The sequence below is a fragment of the Hetaerina americana genome, unplaced genomic scaffold, assembly GCF_022747635.1.
Source record: "Hetaerina americana unplaced genomic scaffold, ioHetAmer1.1.p SCAF_7, whole genome shotgun sequence".
In the NCBI taxonomy this organism is placed as follows: Eukaryota; Metazoa; Arthropoda; class Insecta; order Odonata; family Calopterygidae; genus Hetaerina; species Hetaerina americana.
In genome coordinates this window covers 50,905,919-50,932,440 of record NW_027287316.1, presented here as the reverse complement: position 1 = coordinate 50,932,440, position 26,522 = coordinate 50,905,919, and the positions used below count along the sequence as shown (strand labels likewise).

General features: G+C 37.3%; 1 long non-coding RNA gene and 1 other non-coding gene across 2 annotated transcripts; one reads left to right on the top strand and one right to left on the bottom strand.

Moving 5' to 3' along the window:
• Positions 1 to 2,138: 2,138 nt before the first annotated feature.
• Positions 2,139 to 6,533, bottom strand: LOC139696247 (uncharacterized). The gene is made up of 3 exons (XR_011702605.1): positions 6,432 to 6,533; positions 2,569 to 2,710; positions 2,139 to 2,359 (listed from the first exon to the last, which is right to left on the bottom strand). It is a non-coding gene; the product is annotated as an uncharacterized lncRNA (long non-coding RNA).
• A 489-nt stretch (positions 6,534 to 7,022) lies between these two features.
• LOC139696972 (small nucleolar RNA SNORD31) lies at positions 7,023 to 7,089 on the top strand. Its single transcript, XR_011702678.1, has one exon. It is a non-coding gene; the product is annotated as a small nucleolar RNA SNORD31 (small nucleolar RNA).
• Positions 7,090 to 26,522: the final 19,433 nt, after the last annotated feature.

Genomic DNA, 26,522 nt, shown 5'->3' with positions numbered 1-26,522 from the left:
TTACCTAGGATAGATAACAATTATTACTCAATTTGATGTACATTACAGCCTGTACAACCTTTATCTCCATCTGAGTTTGGTTGACCAACTTTTGGAACAGTTGTACCTTTGAATCTAGGTCTTTGTTCTGTCTTTTCCGTCCTTTCGTCAGTAGCCACTGCTGAATTATGGGACGATGTTGCCTTGAAATCTAACACTGAAAATACTTGGATGGTTTTCTTTTCAACTCTGGCTCAGCACTGAAAGGAGAGAATTCCCTTGATGAATTTTTTTTATCAGCAGTCAAGACATTTTTTAGGCGCCCTAAATGTGACAGAGCACATGTGAAATAGCTTCAAACCGTAGAAATCAATAGTGAAAGACTTAGTCATTAACTTTCAGTTAATGACTATTGTACTCTTATGATCACAACATTCAAACGGCAATATGATTATTTGCACCATGAAAAATTCACACTTATCAACAGCTGCATACGTCTACACTCCTGTCGTGCTTGTAGCATCAGAAGCAGGCATCATGTCTAATTTACATTAGCCATGTCATAATTTTTAATCATACTTGGGTGCCTAAGTAGGAAAGGAAGGCGCAGGCAAGGAAAATGAAATGAAGTAAATTACAATTCAAAAATTTGTGGAACTAAAATTATGGATTTCAACTTAACAGGTCGATGTGTAAACTAATTTCATGTTTAACTCCTGGCATGTTTGAATATGTTATTATTACTTTTACAGGTGGATGGACATCCTTCTACAAACATTTTGCAACAATAACCTTAGAATATAAATTATGATGGAACCCTGAAAAGTATACATTTCATTCAATGTATAAGCATTCTGGATGTTTTTACTGACCAACACCACAGTCATGCCAACCACAGCAAATATAAAAACCCTTGGCTACCATCTTGCTCTCATTTAAAGGTATATAGTACCACAACAATGACCTCTGCCCAAAGCTACACTCTTTGCTTCCATTTCTGACATGATTTTAAAAACCATGCCCACTTGCCACATGAATTGAAAAAAGGGAACATGTTCTCTTCAGGTCAGAAATTATAATTACACCTGTTAAGTAATTTGAGGACTGACTAGTATTAGTTGATCTTAGCAGTTCAAATATTTCCTTTATCTAGAATAATGTAATAGACCAAAATGCAAAGCATCAATAATATAAATGAACCAGATGTCCAGGACAAATATGTTTATTGATATCGAACATTCAGGTAAAATCTCTTACCTTATGCTCCTGTGAAATCAAGAATTACAAAAACTACCATAGCTTATAATGTACTGGCCCTCAACGGTGGCAACTTATGCTTGGATAATTTGCAAGCTTCATTTGTTTTGGCACTCTTCAACTATCTGCACTGGATATGTGTGCAAATCGACTTGCATTAAACTAACCACAGGACTGGTACTTGGAGGGGAAAAGATCAGAAAAAATTTAATCACCCCAGCCACCAAAATGGCACCCTGGATACCTAAGAACAAACTGCAGAAGGAGGTGATTGTAATTCTTGATTTCATCTAGCAGAGGTACAAAGGGAGACTTGATTTGAGAAGAGACCTGAATAATACAACATTTGGTCAACAATTATAAAATGCTGTAAACTCCATGCAAAAAGAGAGAGAGCGAAAGGGAGGTGGTGTGCAGCATACAGGCCTGAAGGCTGTAAATTCAAATTCAGGAAGCCCTATGAGTTCAAGTTTCCAAAGGCAGAATTTTAGTTTTGAAGGAGAACAAGTGATGCCCATCATTATTTCTCTGATAATTTTCACTGGTCATTTTTATCAACCACATTTCCTCTAAGATGGCAATGAAATAAACACACCTACCAAATATAATTTTCTTTTCCCAACAAAATATTAGTCATTCTAATGCTCATTACAGGCACTGTTAAGAGGTATCACATCACAGAGAAAAGCTGCTTGTACTGCCACTGGGCATGGGTTACCATTGGATTAAAATTCACCAAAATCATTTAATGTATTCACGTTATGTGAAAGAATTTGCACGTAAAAGGATTTGCATACTCATCTTTGAAGTTACAAGAGCAATCCACAGTTAGAAAATCTATTTAATACCACAAGTCAATAGATGGCATATAAACTTGTGAATAGGATTCAATGAAGGCAATATTGAGTTGATTGCAACAAGAGTTTCCCTCATACAATAAAAATGAGAGCCCTCTACCTTTTTGATTGCACTTTAACAGACCAAAATAATGTTCATAGTGACGCTGTTTGTCTGGATTTGCTGCAAACGGTCTGAATTGCATTTTATCCTTGGATATGAGAGGCACTTGAGTAGATTGTTCTGCAGTTTCTTCAGATGATTCATGATCCTAAATAGTTTCCACCTGAAAGAATAATACATTCATTTTTGGTAGCCAACAATCTTGGGCAAGCATTTCCTGGGGACTGGGGTTGATTGTGTCATGTGAATTGATATACCATAACATTTTACCGATTATGGACTACTTTGACAGGTATGGTACCTGATCCTATCATAACATAAGGCAACTAACTATGCCAGCATAAATACACATGGAAATTTGATGACTCATACCTTAATTTCTGTCTGATCCACAAATTGAGGAATATCAGCCAATTTTGGTGTTTCAGACAATATTGTCTCTCTTGCTGCATCTGCCTAATCATGGTGTCCCCAACCATTCTTCTTACCATGTGGTTCACTTACTTCTGCATCTCTTGTAGGCAACATTTGGTTGAATATATTGATTAAAACATGAGATAATTAAGCTTAAGAGTTGTATTATCATAAAAATGAAGAGCATAACTAACTGCCTGATAACCATGTCCAATATAAAAAAATCATGATAATGACAAGGCAGCAATCCCATGGCTTCCAAATTAACATAGTTAATAGAACTCAGAATTTTATCAACAAAATGTTTTTTTATGGTCATCTCCGAATAATATCAAATATTGTAAGGCACATGGTTGATAGTTAGTGCAAATAGATGCCCAGTCCACAAAAGGTCGGCTAAGGGAGCCTACTACTAATTTTGCTAGAGGCCATTATTGACAAACTTTTTGTTATAGGTGCTACAATGACAATTATAGCAAAGTAAGATCCATGTGAAGGAGAACTTGAATATTTAACCAGTAAGATCATATGTCCACCAATATTGAGAAAAAAATTGATGCAAGTGTTCACAGATTCTGACTTTAAAATCATTCACCTACTTAAGGTATAAGCTGTTCAAATAGTTAGCACATACAGGTAAAAATTTGGATTGCTAAATGTGGCGGCTCAACCCTTGGATCATCGTTGAGCGCCATTGCGAACGCGCCTTCACCGGCAAGTGTTTTGGCTTCCGGCGTTCGCCACCAGGGTCCGCCGCCAGGGCGCAACCACGCCGCCAGAGCCACTCTCAGTCTCACTCTCACTCTCTCTCTGACTGGCTCTGGACCGTCACGCGCGCCGCCATCGTGGTCAACCCAAGGACGCTGCTTCCTGGTGAAGGATTCTCTCCTGGCCTCGCCACCGCACGGCCGAATATTTACTGAATAATTACTGTTCAATCGCCTCATCAAGGTTTTAATTTTCTGAGCACAATAAACTTTGTTAATTGTTAGGAGGTGTCATTAGTGGTGTGGCGGCTCAACCCTTGGATCATCGTTGAGCGCCATTGCGAACGCGCCTTCACCGGCAAGTGTTTTGGCTTCCGGCGTTCGCCACCAGGGTCCGCCGCCAGGGCGCAACCACGCCGCCAGAGCCACTCTCAGTCTCACTCTCACTCTCTCTCTGACTGGCTCTGGACCGTCACGCGCGCCGCCATCGTGGTCAACCCAAGGACGCTGTTTCCTGGTGAAGGATTCTCTCCTGGCTTCGCCACCGCACGGCCGAATATTTACTGAATAATTACTGTTCAATCGCCTCATCAAGGTTTTAATTTTCTGAGCACAATAAACTTTGTTAATTGTTAGGAGGTGTCATTATTTCCACCACGATACCTCCTTCACTAAATTAAAAAAATAATATATTGTATAAATGGCTTATTTATCAGGCCTTTTACTTAAAAAAACAACATTTGTATTCAGGTGAAAAATGTGGATTCAGAGGTAACAACTATTGTAACATGAATGCAATATGTGTAATGTGTCTCCTTCCTTCTTTTACTATTACTTCATTTTTCTACTCAAGTTTAACAATGTCTATGTGGATTGTATATGCCCTCTAACAACAAAAAAATATATTATTATCACTGTGAAATGTTTTAACTCCTCAGGAATGGCCCCAAAACTGAACACCATAATTAAAATTAAATTGAAATAAGACATGGTGAAGTGTTTAAAAATTCTCATTTGAAATAAGAAAGTTGAGCTTTCTGAACAATATAAACAGCTTTACTCAGTTTAATGCTGATCTGACTTATGTGGGTCTCCCAATTAAGTTTTGTGTCAACATAAATTCCTAATATTTTAGCAGTTTCAATTTATTTTGGATTCACGACTGCATACAATAAGCTAAGTTTTGTTAGCATTGAAATGTAAATGCTTAATATCAAACCATTCCTTAGCCTGTCTTTGGCTAGTGTAAGACCGTACATTTGCATCTTGTAGATATTGACATTTTTCTACAAAAGTGGTGTCATCAGTACATAATATTAAATAAAAACAGATTAAAATATCAAATTACAGACGGAAATCATGATCATGGAAAGTGTTGGGTCAAGCACAGAGCCCTGTGGGACACCTTATTTTACTTGTTGCAGATCAACAACCACCAAACTTAATTATCGCTGAGACAATGGCCAACCCCTTCAGTATGAAGAAATTCCTATACATACACATTTATTTATTTAAACACGCGCAATTACTTTGTTTCAAATTATTCGCTAGGAATTTCTTCATGGCGCCCAGATGTCAGCACCATACAAGTGTTTAGAGCTGCATATTCTATATATCGTGCTGTATAAGTAATTTAAAAAGTAAGGAGATAAATATAGTAGAAAAACCAAACGTCACATATTTTATGATTTGACGCAAAATTATGAAACTTCAGGATAATTATATCATGGGCTACGTAGGCAAGAGTATTACGCCGAAAAATGATAAAGTTCGCCACCTAGTTTGAGCATATTGAAACTTTGGCGGGTATCATAATGCACTCCTCTTTCAACTCTTCTTGGTGATGGAAGTCGACGCTGGACAGGTAAGGTATTTGCAATTGTTAAACTTAGCTGTTAAAAGTTATTGAAGTCACATTATATAAGGCGTCATCAAGCTTTCTAAAACACAATAAATACATTATTTTAACATTTTGTTGGTTTCATTGTACGGCTTCTAAATTTGTGCCCACGTGGCGAGGCATCCGGTGATTAACTTCTGACAAGCATATGTATGAAATTCGTATGATTCCTACCCATGAATGAGGATGCTTGTATGTTTCTGCGATTATTACATAAGCGTGAGATTTGTCTAATTAGCATTTCCGAAATTTAGGGTATATGTGAGCGGCGTTCCACAGATGCGTATGCAGTCGTGGAAATACGAGGGAAAGGATTTGTGGAGATTGTGTTAGCCATGGTCCTGTCCTTGCAAACAGCATTGATCGCTGCATGTAGTGAACCGGGTTTTGGCGGCAAGATTCTGAAGAAGTAAGTGTAGATTGCACTTTAACTGTAGTTCATTAATAATTACAAATGATGATTCCTTTTTCCTCCGTAAGAATCACTGTGGCTTAAAAACTTGCCCTCTCTGAATTGTTGTAATGTGAAATGTAGTGAGTTTGCTTGCTGCCAGTATTGCATACGTGATTTTTTCATTTCAGATTTTATGCCGTAAATATGGCGTGGCCTCCCCCCAAGGCTCCGGAGTGGTTCTTGGTGGCGGTGAGTTCGAGCAGAGGAAGCGAGTGTGTTAGCGATATGATTATATTTTACCGCCCCAGGCATAATTTTCTTGAATGATAGGTCAATAATGATGAGTTGGAGCGTTGAAACTGTTCAGGTGTATGCATTTCGTAATTAATATATCCCCCTCTTACAGGACCTGTACCAGACAATCGCGTGGTTCCAGATTAACCGGTGAGTTACTCCATTATTGCACTCTATATTTCGCACTGTGGTGCATGCTGGAGCGTGATGAATAATTAGTTATCCCTGTCTTACGTGATTGCGTGGAGAAAGAAAGAAATCTGACTCTGGTTTAGATATATTATTATTTCTTAACGTTGTTCCCATCTTGATAGCGTTGTTCGTTACAGGTAGTGCATCTCTGCAGGGAGAGTTATTTGCCAAAAAGATAAGGTAAGCTGAATGTTGGGCCCTTGTGCATCGCTTAGAACAAAGTTGAATGATGATCAAATGTCTCGTTCGTATGATCAGAATGATTTTAAATACTTGCCCTCTCTGATGGCAGGAGAGTTGTTTTAGCTTTCGCATGATCCGTCCCCATACTCACTCGTTCTGTATCTTTTCAGGTGATAATCATGGAATGATTGTGCCTCTTCATCCAATTCCCTATTTCCTGGGTGCGTTCTGATAGCAATGCAACTGACTTTCCCACGCCGCTCCTATTGGTCGGAGTGGGGTCGAACCACAGGAAGGATTGGGAGACTTACAAAATGATTGGTGACGCATTCGGGGACTCCCTCGGCTAAGCTTAATGTGTTTAGAGGCCTATAAGGATGGCCGCGATAGGGTTCAATGCGAACATCACGTTCGTAGTGAACCACTTCCCTTGGATTAAGGCATCCCGGAAGGATCCAGTATTTCGCCCATTGAAGAGATCCAATCAACCGTGATTGAGACCTAGCGAGGGATCCCAGAGGACTCCTGGAGTTGCAGAGTCGCTGGAAAAATAGTGGAGAGGTCGAAGGACAGTACTTGGAAGAATTTCAAGGTGTGTGTGAATCTGTCCGATGAATTACTTAAATATAATACTTCCATTAATTTAGGAACGCACCCTGTCCGTATAGTCTTGAACTCTTTGAAATTCATCGTGGCTATGTGGTCTTATTCTGGTTTTGTAATGGGATGGAGATAATTACAACTTGAGATGATTATAATAATACCGCCCCAGTCTGATATCCAGTGACTGAGTGGTTCTAATGATCATGCATTGCTCTTAACAAATTTTAAAATGGGACTTATCATTTTAGTGAGTAATTTCTACTTTGTATTTCAGGTTGGAAAGGTTTGCGGAGGATGGTGTCCGATCCACGACATTGGTGGCTGGCTGATCATGCAGGCATTTTGATAAATAGTGTATGACATGCATTTATCTAGTTAATATTATGAATCCTGATGTGATGCCTAGCAGTTTTGTTTCTTGACTTATTGTCCAATTAATAAAATTATCATATCAATGTCTACTTCTATTATTTCGCCTTTCCTTTGGTCCATAGGGATTTTGCAGCATTCTTGAGGGCAGCATTGGGTGACACAGAATTGTCTTTCTTTTTGAATTTTTAAGATAACTGCTGAATAGTATAAAGATTGCACTGTAACCAGGTATGAATTGATCCAATGGTAAGAATGCAGAGGAAGAACTTCTTCGTGCCTCGTTAACTAGTTGATAATTCATTGTTCAAAAAATTTTGTTCAGTGGTGTGCAGGCCAAGTCCCAAAGGCGCATAGTCCAAGAGTAGATACGTGGCCTGGGTGATGCAGGCCGTGATTTTATTATAATGCAGAAAATTTTATTGCATTGCATTGTTAACCTTGACATTATGATGAGACTGCTGAAATCCATAGAGGCTGCAGAATCAATTCAGCCCATCATTTCAATGAGCGAATTGTCCCTATCCACCATTTGGTCTAGAAGTTTTCCTGGTTACTCAGGCAATGTTAACATTGGCCTGTTTTTGTAGCTAATAGGCAAGATGCTCAGCTTCTTATAGTTAAAATGGGCGCATGATGCATTGAGAGTGAAAGAAATCATTCACTTTTCTGAAATAATAATTACCTTGGTCATTAATTTGAAGACCGACGAGTTTTTGTAATTTCATTGTGATATTTCTTGCAGCAGGTCCTGTTTAGACCTTATACAATGGAAGCTTCAGTTGAAGACATTTGCTGCATGTAGGTTATTATTTTATACAATTAACATGCCTCTGGACTGGGACAGTACCTGGTTCTATCAAGTTTTTAGTGCACATGGGATTGAATTTCCTTATTGTTCCCAATTTACCAAATCTCAAAAAAGTTAGTGAATTATTAATTTATTGAAAAGTTATTTAAATGTGAACTTGCATTTTTTTTCTGTATCTCCTAAATATGGTCACCATAGAAAGCCCACTGCCAGAATAATTCTTCTTCGTATGTAGGTTGTACCCCAGCCAAAAGGCTCAAGTATGGTCGCAATAGATGGCCCATTGTCAGAAATATTCTTCTTCCTATCCCAGCCCAAACGGCACCCCTGAGGAAAAGAGATTTCTAAATTACCTATGAATAAATGGCAAAAGGAGATGATTGTTCATACTATTCCTTGATTACACCTCGCAGAGATACAAAGGAAACAAGTTGAGAAAGACCTTAGTTGTACAAAATTTTATTAACAATTATTAAATGCAGTTGTTACCTTGGATCATAGCAAGGAAAAATGTACAGAGAAAGTAATATTCTGGCTAGATCAGATTTTCAAGGTTTTCAGAGTTGTCTGGACAGTCACACCAAATGCATATGAAACTTTGTAGAGTGATTCAATCTACATCTTAGGAGTGACATTTATTATATCAATATGAGGAAAACAATGTACTATTGGGAATATTTTTTTTCTGACCATAAAAATTTATGAAAAATTGCCAACATTTTTGCAAGGAACTAGTCCCACTAAAGTTCAGACAAGGATGATATAACAATACAGGAGCCCTTGAAAACCAGACACTAGGAGAGAGAACTGTCAGAAATGTAGGCCACTGATATGTGAAAATTATGAGAGCTAGTGCACAACAATTTCAAAGAAGATCTCTTGATGCTTAAGTAACAAATACAAATGATTCCTCATAGCAAAGCATTACACAAAACCTTTCTTCACTTTCAATACATTGGTAACCATCTAACCTCAATATGAGAGAAATCAAGGACAGAAAACTTCAGCAATGATACTTTTTCTTACCTTATACCGGGATCTGGCACATTAAATCTTTTGAAGAGGAGAGAGCATGATGTCCTTTTATGAGTTAATCGACCATGCATTTTCAATTTTGCTGCCGTTGTTTTTTTTTTCTCCTCCGCTTTAGGAAACGTGATGGTTGCATTATTACCATCATCTCCAACATCTGGGTGCATTTCAGACACAAAGCGGTCAAACATTAAACCCATCAGTGGTTTATAAAGCTTTGCGGCTTGTTCAAACTCAACCCTTTCTCTGTCCCTCTCCCATTCGGTCATGGAGATTGGTTGAAGCTTCGAGAGTTTAGCTGAAACCAAGTGAAAGAAATACTTTGTTGTTTAATCTTTCTTTATCAAAGGCTGAGAAAGGGAAGAATGGTATCTTCGAATTTGAATATGCTGTACTTGTTGATTAGCAACTCATGATTTGCCAACATGTGGCATGGTATTCAATATACAAACATACTGTGGATAAAATAGTTAGACAATATCTTTTTACCTAGAATAGGCACCTTTTTCCACAATTAAATAAAATACAAAAACATATGGAACAGAACAGGAAAAATCTATAAATAAATGGGAACAATAAATGGCAACTCTCAGCATTTAGCCTGAACAACATAATGTAATGCACAGATATCGTACATCATTTCGGATATTCATTCGCCAAGATTATTGCGAAACCCTCAGTAACTCCACTTTTTGGCCAAAAGAGGTGTTACTGGGTGATACCTAAGAATAAACTGCCGAGGAGATGATCGTCAAACTATTCCTTGATTACACCTTGCAGATGAACGAAGGGAAATACTGAGTTGAGAAGAGGTCTAAGTAACACAATATTTTATCAACAATTATCAAGTGCTGTACTTGCCTTTGATCATTACAAGGAAAAACATAGAGAAAGTAATATTCTGGCTACATCAGATTTTCAAGGTTTTCAGAGTTGTCTTGACAGTCACACCAAATTCATATGAAACTTTGTAGAGTGATTCAATCTACATCATATTTCTAGGAGTGACATTTATTATATCAATATGAAGAAAACAATACACTATTGGGAACATTCTTTTTTCTGACCCTAAAAATTTAAGAAAAATTGACAATATTTTCATTTGGAACTATCCCCATTAAAGTTCAGACAAGGATGATATAACCATATACATGCCCTTTAAAACCAGACACTAGGAGACATTTAAGACAAGCATTTTACTTCAAAAAGGCAAAATTTGTATTCAGATGAACAAGGTAACAAATATTGTAATATGAATGCAATATGTGTAATGTCTTTTTTCTTCTTTTACTTTTAATTCATTTTTCTACACACATTTAGCAATGTCTATTTGGATTGTACATGCCATTTATCGACATATAAATATATTATTATTGCTGTGATTTGTATGATCCCAACTTAGTCAATTAACTGAAAAAATGCACTATTTTTTCTTCAATCACGAATCAACAGGAGAAATGGCCACATAGAAAGAAAATAACAAGGAGTTAAATGGAACAACAATGATGAAACTTTTTTAAATAGACACACTGCACTGGCCAATTTCTCCTATAGAATCAAATAACCTTAATCAAGGCCTATGAAAGGTTAATAATGAGGCTTGTATTAATTTATGTACCAAAATAAATGAAAGCTGAATTGAAATTGAACCGAAAGGAACTGTATTTCAACCATAAGTCAGTGGAGAAATACATATTTGCATAATGTATAGCTGAATAATGCCAAAATCACACTAACCCCTATGAAAACCTAAAATAGCACCCAAACTTCTTAAGATTTCTGGGTTATAGTTACTATTAGTAGTTCTGTCATTTACCAACAATAAATGAACCATCTCCATAAATAGATAATCCCCAGAAGACACAAAAAAGCTGTGGATAATATACATTGAATAATTCATTAGTTAACCAGCTAGTCAAATGTCGTAAATTTATTTTTCAATACCATCGATTGAAGCTTATTTTTTATTTATAACACTATTACTCTCATTTATTTTCATTGCTCTTGGAAAAATGAAAAAAATCTCTGCATGCATATTTATGTAGACGTGCATGAATGTTGCATCATTTTGCATAGCCCTCGTAGAGCTTACAGCTCATTGGAAAATGTATTTGATGATTATAAAAATAATAAAAAGACATGTATTGACTTCAAGCCATAAATGACATGAAGTAATTTCTGCATGACCAATAATCACTATAAATAATATTTAATTATTCCTGTCAAAACCCTCTTCACCCTCCTCAAAATCTACTTCATCTAACAATAATTATTAAAGCTCAAATTCCTATAATAGGAAGCATCTATCATGTATTTTGCTTTTATCAGGAGGGAGAATTCTTTAATTTTTGAATGAGTATTCTGTGGCATTTGTTACAAAGCATTATGAGGTCACCAGGAACCTTGCTCTTTAACTCCTGGTATGGATATAGTAAAATATACCTGCGAAGAATTAGGCTCAATTAGGTACATATACACTTTGAATTGTTGGATATAAAATAACTGCAGGACTTTAAAATTGTATTTTTGTTGTCGATAATGTTCAGAATGGATTTCTCCTTAGGTATTGATTTTCCACCATACAAAATAGGCCTTCGATCAAGACCTGAATAACCAATTCCAAAGAGATCATTTCTAGGCACACATTTAAAGTGTGCATGTCATATCATATACAGGATTTCTTCATCATTCTCTTTAGTAGAACTGTCCAGCTTTTTGTCTTCTGAAGATTGTCCAACCTCCTCAGGTAATGAACCATAAACCTTGATAAAACACAAATTATTATATAACATACTGTCTGACAAAAATGCATAATCAAGCCGTGGTATCCTCCATCACTGCGTTCACCATAGAATGCATGTGGCAACAAGGAGTTTGAGCTACCACTCTCAAAACACCCCCATCCCCTGGACCATTAGGTCTCAATTCTGCCCAAATAAAGATCTGTATCTATCTCCAAGCACTGGAGTATGATTGATTCCAAGCACACACTAATGCCCATTCCAAAAAAATATTTGAAAAATAGAATAATGGTGATAAACAAATGCACCATAACGATCATTTACCCTTCCGTCATAATCATCTATTCCAAACAAATCCATAGATGTTAGTCACACAATGAATCTATGTACCATCGTTGATTTAAGCTTAATACAAGTTAATATGTAATACATGCCACTAAAAACACAGAAATGTATTCAATTCTGAGCTTTGCTCTTTTTGAGGAATTTGTACAACAAATTTTTAAAAAAGCACTGCAAAGCAGATCATAATTTCTGAATTTTAAAGAATACAGTTAAAATTACTGTCTAAAAGGTGTTAAAGTAGGAGTACTCATTACTATTTATTTTGCAATGTTACATTTTCATAGAAGTTTACATTACTAATATTAGGACAGGGCGTAGGATCATGACCCCACTTTATGCAAGAAAAATATATTTATATATTTATATTATTTATGCAATTTATCTCATCTTAGTTATCTAATGGTGATTTAATACAAATTACTACAAGACCAAGTTAATTTTTAAGGTAATTCATGTTTAACGTTGAGGTGAGGTTAGTGCCGAAAAATTATCTCCAATGTTATACATATGTTTTCTAATGACAGACATACAACTACAGATAATCTTGTATCACCTTAATAGGAAATTATTACTTTGATTTTAGAAGTTTGAACAATTTTTTGAGCACAACTAGTGCTGATATATAGTTTATATTGTCTCAGCCATTAGCACTTGCTTTTGGTGTCCCATTTTTAAGTCTTAAAAGTGTAAAGGATTAAGTACCTTTAGTTAACCTTGACTAAATCACAACAGATAAATTAAATGAAAAACTAGTTCAACCATGAATGTGACCACTATGAGATTGGTTGAGCTTTTTCCTTCGAAACTAGCCACTACAATACGATCAGGCATATGTCCAAATATTTTTAAATATACATAATTTGATATAACATTATTAACCAGGTTGTGACAAAGTATGGAAATAACATTCCTAACAAGGGCTTCCATTATGTAAAAACACCTTACGGATAAAAGCATAAACATGCATGCACTAATATATCCTTCCTAATGATAATTTTCAATTTATTCAATTGAAAAACATTTACGATAACAATAATTTTTTTATTACAGGTAAGAGCTAAATTTCTGGGAAGTACAGCTAAGTTTTAAATGTAACATTCAAATATAATTACAATTTGAAATCCACAACAAAAGATTACAAAGTAAGTACAAGATATTGAGCATACATGAAATTAAAAAATGAGGTCAACATCGCAACTAGCAAAGTTATTAAAAATATTCCATTAATAAAACACTAACACAAAAATCATTGTTTTCAAAAATGCAGCAACATTAAAGGTTACACAACAGAGTGCTTTGAAAGACTCACTTGTTCATAAAATTTATAGTGACCAACATAATACTGCTTACCGTGTGATATTTCTGTTGCTAGAATATCCTGCACTTCATTGGCTTTCTGTACGTAGGGTTGATAGGATTGAAAGACCTCTGAAAGTTCTCTCGTCCTTCTTTTCACCTGAAAAGACAAGAATAGCGCATAAATCAGCCAAAAACAACACTGCATTAAAATATTGTGCATGGGCCCTTTTTTCTCTCCACTTCACATAAGTTATTCTAACTTTTGAAAAAGGCCACCCATTTACATCCATTCTTGGGTGGTAAACAGAGATGGAAGAGTGGCAAGGGGAAGGAAAGCAATGTGTCAGAGGATTGACATGATATGCATGTTTTCTACAACAAATATATAACTCTAATATATTCAACAGATTCAGGCGAGATGTAGATGAAGTTCTTCATTTTGAGAAACAAATTTGCACTTTTCTACAGATTTATTGTCACGTGCGGCGCGGTACAGTTCATTGAACCATCTTCAGTCTTGTACCTGAAGATGGTTTGATTAACTGAAACACGTCGTGCGTTACAATAAATCTGTGGACAGTGCACACCTGTCTCTCATAATTTATTTATTATTTATATGGTAATCTACTGATTAAGGTAGGTTTTTGGATGGACACAGCTACTAAATAAATATTTTGTGGCTCCTAACAAAACACAAAATCCAGCAATCTACTCTACATCAGGTCCCTCTTCATCTCTGACTACTTCCTTCCTCCCTTCATCCCATCCAACATCTCTATCCCGTTCCATCCCTTTCCTCGTTTGCCTAACAATCTACCCTTTATTAAAGTTTTCAACATCCAACTGCGGATCAATATGCCCTTCATCCATTTTTCCGGCCTCCATAGGATTTCTCCCAACAAATCCCTCTTCTTGCCCACCATACCAAGTACTTCCTCATTTGCTTTCTTCTCTGTTCATTTCACCTTCTCCATTCTTCTCCACGCCTACATTTCAAAAGCCTCCAGTCTACGTCCAGCCTCCTGCTTCAAAGACCACGTTTCCGCGCCGTACATAGCTACGCTCCATATCAAAGTTTTTACGAGTCTTTTCTTAATATCCTTACTCAACGTCCCTGTCATCAACTCCCTCCTCCTTGTGAAAGCCTCTTTGCCTAGCACAATTCTTCTCCTTATGTCCCCACTACTTTGACTGTGTTGTTCCAAAACACTTATGAGATACATAAACTGTTCTACCTGCTCTAGTTTTTGCCCTCCTATTTTAATGCTTAGCTTAGCCTTTTTCTTTCTGGAAAATCGCATAACCTTTGTTATATTTATATTGATTCTCATCCCATATCTGCTGCACTGAATTTCAATTTCACTCTTCACGGCTTGCAATCCCTTGGCTGACTGACAAACTAAAGCTTGGTCATCAGCAAACCTAACTGATTTTACTAATTCCCCGCCCAATTTCATTCCTACCTCCAGTTCTTCCCATGCCTATTTAATCATTTCCTCCACATATATTTTGAACAGCAATAGTGATAATGGGCAACCTTGTCTTGCACCTCTCCCAAACAATGCCCATCCAGACTACCTGTGCCCCAATTGCACCTGAGCAGTCTTAGACAGGTACAGGTTGCGGATTAGTCTCCTGTTTGTCTGATCGATTCATATTTTCTTCAATATACTCATTAGTTTTTCCCAATTCACTCTATCAAATGCCTGTTTGAAATCAACGAAACAAGCAAATACTTCCTGATTGTATTCTATATTCCTCTCGATTGGTGATTTCATCACTGCAATGGTATCACGCATACCTCTCCCCTTCCTAAACCCAAACTGATCCTCCCCTAAGTAATCATTTGCCTTACTCTCTATCCTTTTGTTGATGATCCTAAGGGCAACTTTAGCTGCGTGGGATATCAAGCTTATTGTCCTGTAGTCCTCACATGAGGTAGCCTTCACCTTTTTCGGAGTAGGAACTAAAACTGATCTCACAAAGTCTTCCGGCAAGATTCCTTCCTCAAAAATACTACGAATCAGCCCATATAGCCTCTTCCTCCCACATTTTCCTAAACACTGCAGTGGTTCCGCGGGAATGTTATCCACCCCCACGGCCTTATTTAGTTTCATCTCCCTTAATGCCCTTTCTATCTCATCGTTGAGTATGCCTGGACCTAAGCTATCTTCCTCTCTGTCATGTTCCTTTCCTATATCTAACTTTGTTGGTCTAGGCTCTTTACTATACAGTTCTTCTGTATATTCCTTCCATCTCCCTTGGATCTTTCCTGTGTCAACTATTATCTTACTAGCCTCATCTCAAACTGTTAGCATAGATCTTCCTTATTTCCGGATAGTTATTTAAGCTTGCTGTATAGCGCACCAATTTCACCCTTCGTCTCCAAACTTTTCGTATCCTTGCATTGCGTTTTCCACCATGCTTCTTTTGCTTTATTTTTTGCCAGTCTCAATTCATTATTTAACTCTTTGTACTTCATTTTGCCAAACTCTGTGCTTACATTCTTCCATTTCCTTCTCTCATTCATCTTTGTAATAATCTCATCCGTGATCCACGGTTTCCTTGTCCTATTTCCATTACTGGTTCCTATCGTGCAATTAAAATTTTAATACAAATGTTCAGTTCACTAATATAAAAAAAGTTAAAAGGAGCAGTCAGAGTTTGCACAAAGTCTGCAAATTCCTTGAACAGAATAAAAATTATTATGCTGTTAAAATTAAATTTGTTGATTAAGTAATATTCAGCGGCAGAATTACTTCTGATGAAATATTGGCCCCTTAAGTTTTACATTGAAGACGATAAATATGTGGGTGGGGCAAAGGGCACTAGTATAACACAAATTCAGGAAATTCAGATCACCTGAGGATACTAGTTTACTTGGTTGTACATTAATTGTGTTTATACCTCTGTGGAAGACTAGTGGATTGGAGAATTTTTGTGGAAGTGGTGAAAATATATTATTAAGAACAGGGCAGGCCCATACTAATGTTGACTGATTAATAATATGATTGACTTCACAGGTGCAAAATTATAACAGTATGTTCATAGGCCACATGGTTCCAAACAACACTTATAACGTGCTGAATGATTTCAGCAAGGTAAAAATTAAGGGAAAGGAAGGAATACGTAATAGTTTATAATTTTGGAAATTGGTCCAGGCATGTGGCATTACCAGCCGTCAATATTAGGCTTCTCCAGGGATATGTGGTATTCTCTAATGAAGCATTATGGCCGTTGCAAGCACTAATATCTGTGATTAATAATTCATTTTCCTGAGTGATAGCAAATTTTTGCTAGCTGTCGTATATATATGTAGAATAGAGAATTTAACAAGGAATCTATAATAACAGATTTTAAAGAAATCCAATCAGGATCAACAGAAACACAGGACAACATGTTGCACAATATTACAAATGCACCTTCTTTTGGCCTGCATGGTACGCTACTTGTTCGTGTATATGTAAGCTAAATGAACAGAATCCCTGGGATGCTATAATTAAGTCACTTGTCATTATTTTAACCATGCAAAACTCGAGGTTTGCCAGCGTTTCCTCCGGGATTTAACACATATAGTGAGTAAAAAATTTGTATCATCTTTTGGAGTGGTTTCAACAACTTCTACCACACTATCTATCTGCTGGACGCCAATAACACTTAACCCTTTACATAGCTGGGACTGCGGTTGACCCTGAGGAACACAACCAGCAAGTACCACATGTTTTTCATTTTTCTTGGTTGCTGGAGTTACATTTCTGTGGAAACAATAAACAAATTTTGCATTGAGGAATGACATAAAATTAGCCAGTGCAAAACATAAGAGGATACAACATTAAAATTCGGATACATTACGTTGAAAATTGCTTGGACTATTTTTATTTAAAAACACTTCCCAGTGAGAACATAAGCTTACGAAGACAGTTCTCCTACCATTATTCACTGTCCGAACTGTTATGTGTGCAACCCCATGTTTTGATGAATATTTTATGCGTCCCGGGCACAAAGCTTTAAAAATTCTTCGATGGTTCCACACGATCTGAGCAACCTTTAGCATCCTGAGAACTTTTTTAGCACGAATTTTGACAAAGGTTTTCGATTCCTGACGTTCCCTTGCTGTCAAATCGTAATTTGATATCAACGTCTTCTATCATTTTTAAGGATTAAATCCTTTTTGAAATTGTACTAACCTAAGTCTCTCAAGTGGTCATAAGATCATTCTTTACCTTACCCACCTTTAAGAAATTGAGGAGATGTAAATGAAGGTATAATAATGTAATATATTGATAAAATAATACAATACAGAGGAAAATGAGTTTTAAACAATTCCGCGTTAGACACGCAATATGCAGTCACTTTGTTTCAAATTATTCGCTTGGAATTTCTGCCATGGTTTCCAGATGTCAGCAGCATACAACTGTTACATATGTATACTGTGTTGTTTAAGTAATAAGATAAATATAGGAGAAAAAACCAAATGCAATATATTGTATAGTTTGACACATAAATTGAAACTTCAGTGTAATATTATCATGGGTTCGCAGACAAGAATGTTGGGCTGAAAATTGATGAAGCTCGCCACCTGGTTACGGCATAGTGAACCGTTAGACGGTATCGCAACTCTTACGATAATGGTTTTCCCACACATTGAAAAGACGAAGCTTGACTGGTAAGTTTCCTGTAGTTGTTAATAGAACAGTTTTTGTAGTAACAATATTAGCGGCATCGTCAAGCTTTCTAAAACATAATTAATACATTAATTTACACTTGTGTGACCTCTTAAATTTTGCCCACGTGGTGAGGCATGCAATGATTAACTTCTGACAAGCATATGTATGAAATTCGTATGATTCCTACCCATGAATGAGGATGCTTGTATGTTTCTGCAATTATTACATAAGCGTGAGATTGGTCTAATTAGCATTTCCGAAATTTAGGGTATTTGGGAGCGGGGTTCCACAGATGCGGAAGCAACTGCTCGAAAGATGGCAAGGAGAGAAGGGATAGCTGGTAATTCTGTTAGCCATGGGCATGCTCTCGCAATCTCGATTGATCGCTGAATGCTGTGATCCGGATTTTGGCAGCAAGATGGTGCATAGGTTGGGGTTGATTGTAGTTTTAGAGTAGTTCATTAATTATTACATGTGATGATTCCTTTTTCCTCCGTAAGAATCACTGTGGCTTAAAAACTTGCCCTCTCTGAATTTTTGTAATGTGAAATGTAGTGAGTTTGCTTGCTGCCAGTATTGCATACGTGATTTTTTTCATTTCAGATTTTATGCCTTAAATATGGCGTGGCCTCCCCACAAGGCTCCGGAGTGTTTCTTGGTGGAGGTGAGTGCGAGCCGAGGAAGCGAGTGTGTTAGCGATATGATTATATTTTACCGCCCCAGGCATAATTTTCTTGAATGATAGGTCAATAATGATGAGTTGGGAGCGTTGAAACTGTTCAGGTGTTTGTATTTCGAAATTGATATATCCCCCTCTTACAGGACCTGTAGCAGACAACCGCGTGGTTCCAGATTGACCGGTGAGTTACTCTCTATTGCCCCCTATATTTCGCACTGTGGTGCATGCTGGAGCGTGATGAATAATTAGTTATCCCTGTCTTACGTGATTGCGTGGAGAAAGAAAGAAATCTGACTGGTTTAGATATATTATTATTTCTTAACGTTGTTCCCATCTTGATAGCGTTGTTCGTTACAGGTAGTGCATCTCTGCAGGGAGAGTTATTTGCCAAAAAGATAAGGTAAGCTGAATGTTGGGCCCTTGTGCATCGCTTAGAACAAAGTTGAATGATGATCAAATGTCTCGTTCGTATGATCAGAATGATTTTAAATACTTGCCCTCTCTGATGGCAGGAGAGTTGTTTTAGCTTGCGCATGGTCCGTCCCCATACTCATTCGTTCTGTATCTTTTCAGGAGATAATCATGGAATGATTTTGCCTCTTCATCCAATTCCCTAGTTACAGGGTGCGGTCTGAAAGAAATGCAACTTGACTTTCCCAAGCCGCTCCTATTGGTTGGAGTGGAGTCGAACCTCATGAAGTATTGGGAGACTTACAAAATGATTGGTGACGCATTCAGGGACTCTACCAAGCCCTCGGCTAAGCTAAGTTTTGGGGTGGTCAGAGGCCAATAAGGATGGCCGCGAAGAGGTTCACTACGAACAACTCGTTAATCGTGAACCTTATCCCTCGGATTAAGGCAGCCCCGATTAAGAATCCCGATTGATTGAAGAGATCCAATCAGCTGTGATGAATACTTAGCAAAAGATCCTGAAAGACTCTTTCCATGCATAGCAGTCATGGCGTAGTCGCTGGAAAAAGTGTGGAGACCCAAGGACATTACTTTTTAAAATTTTAAGGTGTGTGTGAATCTGTTTGATGAATTACTAAAGTATAACTTCCATTAAATTTCGGAACGCACCCTCTCCGAATAGTCTTGAATTCATTGAAATTCATTATGACCATGTGGTAAGATTCTGGTTTTGTAATGGGATAGTATAAACATGAAATGATTATAATAATACCGCCCCAGTCTGATGTCTAGTGACTGAGCGGTTCTAATGACCCTGTATTGCCCGTAGCAAATTTTTAAAATTTTACTTACCATTTTACTGATTAATTCTATTTTGTATTGCAGGTCAAGGTTTTAGAAGGATGGTGTCGGATCCATGATGTGGTGGCTGGCTGATCAAGAAGGATATTTTGATAAATAGTATTTCATGTGCATTTGTCTAAATATTGTGATTCCTGATGTGGTGACAAGCATATGTGTTGTTTCTTGAATTAGTTTCCATTTAATTAAATTGTGATATATCAATCTCTACTTTTATTATTTGCCCTTTCCTTACTTTGTCCTTCAGCAACTACTTTGGCAGTAGTCTTGAGAGCAGCTTCTAATGCCAATTTGTCTTTCTGGGGTATGAGTTCTTTCTGTTGATTTTTTTTAGATAACTGCACTGCTGAGCAGTGTAAAAATTGCACCTTACGTAGGCAAGTGAAATTAACAGATGGTCCGGGTGAAGAAGAGAGTAGTTTTAGTCCAGAAGCTTGCCTGGTTACTTCGGTAAAGTTTACATTAGTCTGTCTTAGTAATTAATGAGCAAGATGCACCACTCATTGCAGTCAAGGTGGATGCCACATTCAGGGTGTAAAATATTGTCCACTTTTCGGAAAGTACTTTTAATTGAAGCGAATGTAATTTGGTTTGGTATTAGCTCGTGTTTGCGGTTTAAATATTTCCTTAATTTCACAACAAAAAGTTACTTGAATTTGAAAATTCGGGTAACATCTATTTATGCTCTTTATAATTCGCAATTATTGAACTACCATAGTTCATAATATCATGGCCCTTGGCAATGGGAGCTAATGTGATAATTAGAAAGCTTCATTTGTTTTGTCAATTTTCAGCTCCGTGTAAGTGTGGAATTAGACTTGCATTAAACTAACCACAGGACAGGTAATTGGAGGGGAAAAGGTCCGAGAATAATCAGTCTCCTTAAATTCCCTCTGCTCAGTGTTACAGGAACAATGTTTTAGAACATAAGTAATTTCAACTTATTTAATGTAAATTTCATTGTGATATTTCTTGCTGCAGTTCCTGTTTACACCTTATATAATGGAAGCTTCAGGTGAACACATTTTCTGCATGGAGGATATTATTTAATACAATTTATATGCTTCGGGACTGGGACAGCAGCTGGTTGTATTGAATTTTTTACTGCATTTGGGATTGAGTTTCCATATTCTCTTCCAAATTTACTGTATCTTGAAAAAAATTATTTATTGAAAAGTGATTTACAAGTGAACCTTGTGTTTTTATGCATTGCTTGAATATGGTCACCTTAGTAAAACCATTGCCAGAAATATTCTTCTTTGTATGTGGGATGTTTCCCAGCCAAAACTGCATCCCTGAGGAATGGAAATCTCTAAATACTCATGTGAGAATTATGGGAACTAGTGCACAAGAATTTCAAAGAAGATTTCTTGAAGCTTAAGTAACAGATACAAATGATTCCTCACAGAAAAGCATGCTGCAAAGCCTTGCTTCACTTTCAATACACGGGTAACAATGTTGCCTGAACATGGGAGAAATCAAGGACAGAAAACTTCAGTAATGATACTTTTTCTTTGGTGGGGTGTATAGTCCAATTGAAAAAAGGATTTGCACAGGTAAATATGCAAAATGCATTTCAATCATGCCACTTTCCATCAGCTAAAAAACCTAATTTGTTGCCTCCCCCCTGGCCGAAGAGCCCTTAAAATAACATATACGAGCTATTATTTATAACTTGTCCCTATATTTTGTGTGTTCAGTCCCCTATATCTCTCGTTTAGCTCCTCCCTTTCTCACAAATATGACACAATATCCATGAAATCAACAGTTAAAGATGTTTTAGGTTCAGTGAAAATAATTAATTTTCATCTAGCTCATGCTCTTTCAAAAAATATGAATTGGCGTATTCAAATTTCACACAGATTTTGTGAGCAACATCATCACATTGGGAAAATAACTCTTGCCAAATGACATAAGGGTGGCACTTATTCAGAGTGGGTGTTAATTCACAAAACTAAAACAAATTGTATTAAGTAATGGTAACATTACCTGGTGGGTAGCTTCCCAATTCCCCTCGGGCATGTTTTGTCTTGCAGTATTGTACACTGATTAAGGCATCCTAAGTTTAAAGGAATAATTTCCATCAGTGGATTTCTTCTCACTTTTGGAAGATCTAGTGGAGCTCCACCAAGACACCCTTCTCACACTAGGACTTAAGGAGAAGAACAGTTTCCTTGAATGCAGTAATTTCCAACTGTCATACATAACTATGTTAAATAGAGCGATACACAACGATGATTTTGCAAATTCGAGAGTAATGGTTTCACAAAATATTTTCATAATCCCTAAAAAGTCAATTACCTTAACAATACCATTGTACTAGCTGCAAATCCCTATAACAGAACGTACAATTATTATGTCTAAATATACATTTTTTTCATAGAGTAATAATGAGATGTGGAATTGCGACTAATGAAATATTACCCCTCATAAGTTTTACATTGAAGATGGATGAATATGTGGGAGATGCTAAGGGCAGTGAACATGAATATATTGTTGCTAAGGCTATATTGAAAGAGTTTTAATAGATTAAGAACAAGAAATTCAGATCACCTGAGGTTACTAGTCTACTTGGTTGTACATTAATTGTGTTTATACGTTTGGGGAAGACATTAGTGGATTGGAGAATTTGATGGAAGTGGTGAAAATAAATTATTAAGATCAGGGTTGTACTATAGGACACATACTTATGTAGATAGATGAATAATATGATTGACTTCACAGGTGCAAAATTGTAACATTATGTTCATTGGCCACATGGTTCCAAACGACATTTAAAAAGTACCGAATGAATTCAGCTAGGTAAAAATTAAGGGAGAGGTAGAAGGAATACATAATAGTTTTATAAATTTGAAAATTGGTCCAGGCATGTGGCATCACTAGTCCTCAATATTAGGCCTCTCCAGGAATTTTTAATATTCTCTAATGGAGCATTATTGCCGCTGCAGACACTAATATCTGTGATAGTAAATTAATGCTAATTGTCGTATAGCTATGTAAAGTAGAGTATTTAACAAGGCATCACCAATAAAAGATTTTAAAGAAAAGTTATCAACACAAACACACACACCACGACATGTTGCACAAAATTACAATTGCACATTCTTTTGGCCTGCATCCCGTAAAATATTCATCTAAAACTCACCTTGAGTGGTCTTCAGCTGGGGTTTTGACAGTGCAACTATTAAGTACCCATAAATCTGATTCGTCTTCGCTTTCTGTAGAACATAGTTGAAGTATAATACAATTAGTACGTAGGGCATGTTAAAAATGTGCATTAATGAGAACACTTACCAGTCAGAACGTCACCGTACGAAGACAGTTGTCCTGTCATATATTCACTCTCCGAACTGTTATGTGTGCAACCCCATGTTTTGATGTATATTTTGTGCATCCCAGGCATTAGGCTTAGAAAATTCTTCGAGTATTCCACACGATCCGAGCAACGTTTTGCATCCTAGGAAATTTTTCAAGCACGAATTTTGGCAAAGTTTTCGATTCCTGACGTTCTCTAGGTGTCACATGGTAATTTGATATCATATCTTCAAGTTCTTCTATTATTTTTAAGGATTAAATTCTTTTTGAAATTGTACAAACATCCAGCCTGAATCTCTAAGGTGGTGATAAGATCTTTCTTGCCCATTGCCACCTCTGCGAACTTGGGGAGATAGAATAACGATAATCTAAATCTACATTACAATGGAAAATATCGATAAAATTATGTAAAATCAGTTTTTAAAAAATTCCGCGTTACACACGCAATATGCAACTCCTTTGTTTTAAATTATTCGCTTGGAATTTGTCATGGTTTAAAAATATTAGCACCATACAGGTTTTTAGAGTTGCATATAAATAACTAATTATAGTGCAGTATAATTAACGTAAGAAGTAATGAGAAAAATATCGAGGAAAAAACAAAATGTCATAAATTGTATGGTAAGACACATAATTTTCATACTTCAGGATGTTTATATCATGGGCAGTGCTGACAAAAATATTGCACCGAAAATTGATAAAGCTAACCATCTAATTTCAGCAGAATGAAACGATGAAAAAGTTAAAATGAAATGAAGTTAAAAATACCCTTCTCCGCATTCATATAAAATTGACTGGTAAGGATCCTGTAGTTGCAAAATGGAATTCTTAATTGAACAGTTTTTGAAGAGACATTAAGTATGGCACTATCAGACTGTCAAAAATATAAAAAGAATCAATTCACACTGTGGTTAGTTACAGGCTGCGTTCCGAAACTAATGCCGTTGAATTTCCCGCGCTGCTCCTCTTGGTCGTAGCTTGATCGATCCACTTGGAGGAGGTGGGGGGACGCTAAGCTTATCAGCGACAAATTTCAGTGCCCTCCAAGCTGTGGAGGCAGTAGGAGAGTAGCTGAAATCCTTTGTGCGCCCACCCTGTGACGAAAAGAATGGAATCGACGATCGAGCAACGTTACGCGATTAATTTTTGTGCTAAACTGAAACAATCTCTTGAGCAGACTAATAAAATGATTCGTGAGGCTTACGGGGACTCTGCTCTGTCCTACTCACAAGTTTCGAGGTGGTTAAAGGCCTTCAAGGAGGGCCGGGAAGAGGTGCACGATGAGCAACGCTCTGGGCGGCCATCAACCAGTAGAACCGACATCAATGTGGCTCGTGTTCAACAATTGTTGGACTCTGACCGTCGATTGAGTATCAAGATGGTTGCCAATGAACTGAACTTGTCGTCTACTGTTGTGTTTCGCATTGTTACTGAAGATTTAGCGATGACGAAAGTGTGCGGCAAGCTCGTGCCCAAGGTGTTGTCAGACGACCAAATGACCCACCGAGCGGAAATTTCAAGTGAACTTTTGCAGCATTTTGAAAAAGAACCTGATTTTATGGACAACGTCATTACTGGTGATGAAACCTGGCTGTACGCCGCGGCCACGAAACGTGAAAGCTCTGAGTTGCACACCGACCAGCCCCCCAAGCCCAAAAAGGCAAGAATGAGCAAATTGAAAGTGAAAACAATGCTCATTGTCTTTTTCGACAGTAAAGGAGTGGTCCATGAGGAGTTTGTTCCTCAAGGACAGACAGTTAACGCTGCCTACTACGTGGATGTGCTGGAAAGACTCCGAAAAAGGGTGATCGCGACGAGAAAAGACATCTCCGCTACCTGGCAACTCCATCACGATATCGCGCCTTGCCACAACGCGCTCCGAGTCCACGAGTTCCTGGCCAAACACCATGTGCCAACGCTCCCCCACCCCCCCTATAGTCCTGACATCGCCCCAGCAGACTTCTTTTTGTTCCCTCGGATAAAGGCATCCCTGAAAGGAACCCGTTTTACGTCCATAGAAGATATCCAATCAGCCGTTATAAAGACCTTGCGAGAGGTCCCCGAAGATGCCTTCCAGGGCGCATACCAGTCATGGCAGGGTCGCTGGAAAAAATGTGTGGAGGCTCAAGGACAGTACTTTGAAGAATTGTAAGGTTTGTGCGAATCTGACTAATAAATTACTTAAATAAAATACTTCTATTCATTTCGGAACGCCACCTATACGTATAGTCTTGATCTCTTTGAAATTCATCTAGACCATGTGGTAATGTTCTGGTTTTGCTATGTGATAGAATAAACTTGAGATGATTATTAAAATGATGCCCAGCCTGAGTCTAGTGACCGAGTGGTTCCAATGATCCTGCATTGCTCATAACAAATTGAAAAATTTTACTTATCATTTTACCGTGCATTTTTATTTTGTATTTCAGGTTGTAAAGTTTCTCAAAGGACAAAGGTGTTAGATCCTTGTCATGGTGACCAGTATGGCTTTTTGATAAATAGTATTTCATGTGCATTTATATAGTTAATTTTGTGATTCCTTATGTGGTGATGAGCTGATTTGTTTTTTCTTGGAAGTAAATAAAATTTTCATATTAATGTCTCCTTTTATTACTTACCCTTTCCTTAATTTGTCCTTGGGAAAGTACTATTATGTGCATAAGAAATAGTAGTTAAGTGGTAATTGATTACTTGTCACAAATGGAGTAGAGTATTTAGGGGAGGCGACTGACAGCTGAGGTCATTTGCATCAATAGGGATGGACAGGAAAGGGTGGAAAGAAACCAGGTGACAGCATTAGCGTACTCTTGTCGAAAGGCACCAAGGGGTCTGCAGCTTAATCTCCCATCCAACGGAAGGCATACTCACTCAAAGTGCCCTCCACAAAGCACCTCAAGTAAGGATCGAGATACCACTGAAAAATATTCAACATGGCTAGGATTTGAACCCGGGCCCTCTGGGTGGGAAGCCAGTGCATTAGCCACCACACCATCTCGATCCCCTTGTCGCAAATGGAACCAGTAAATAATTCCTTATTGAGCAAGAAGAAACATGGTATATTGCAAGTTCACTTCATCTAGTGTAGACAAATTCATTTAAATTTGTTCCC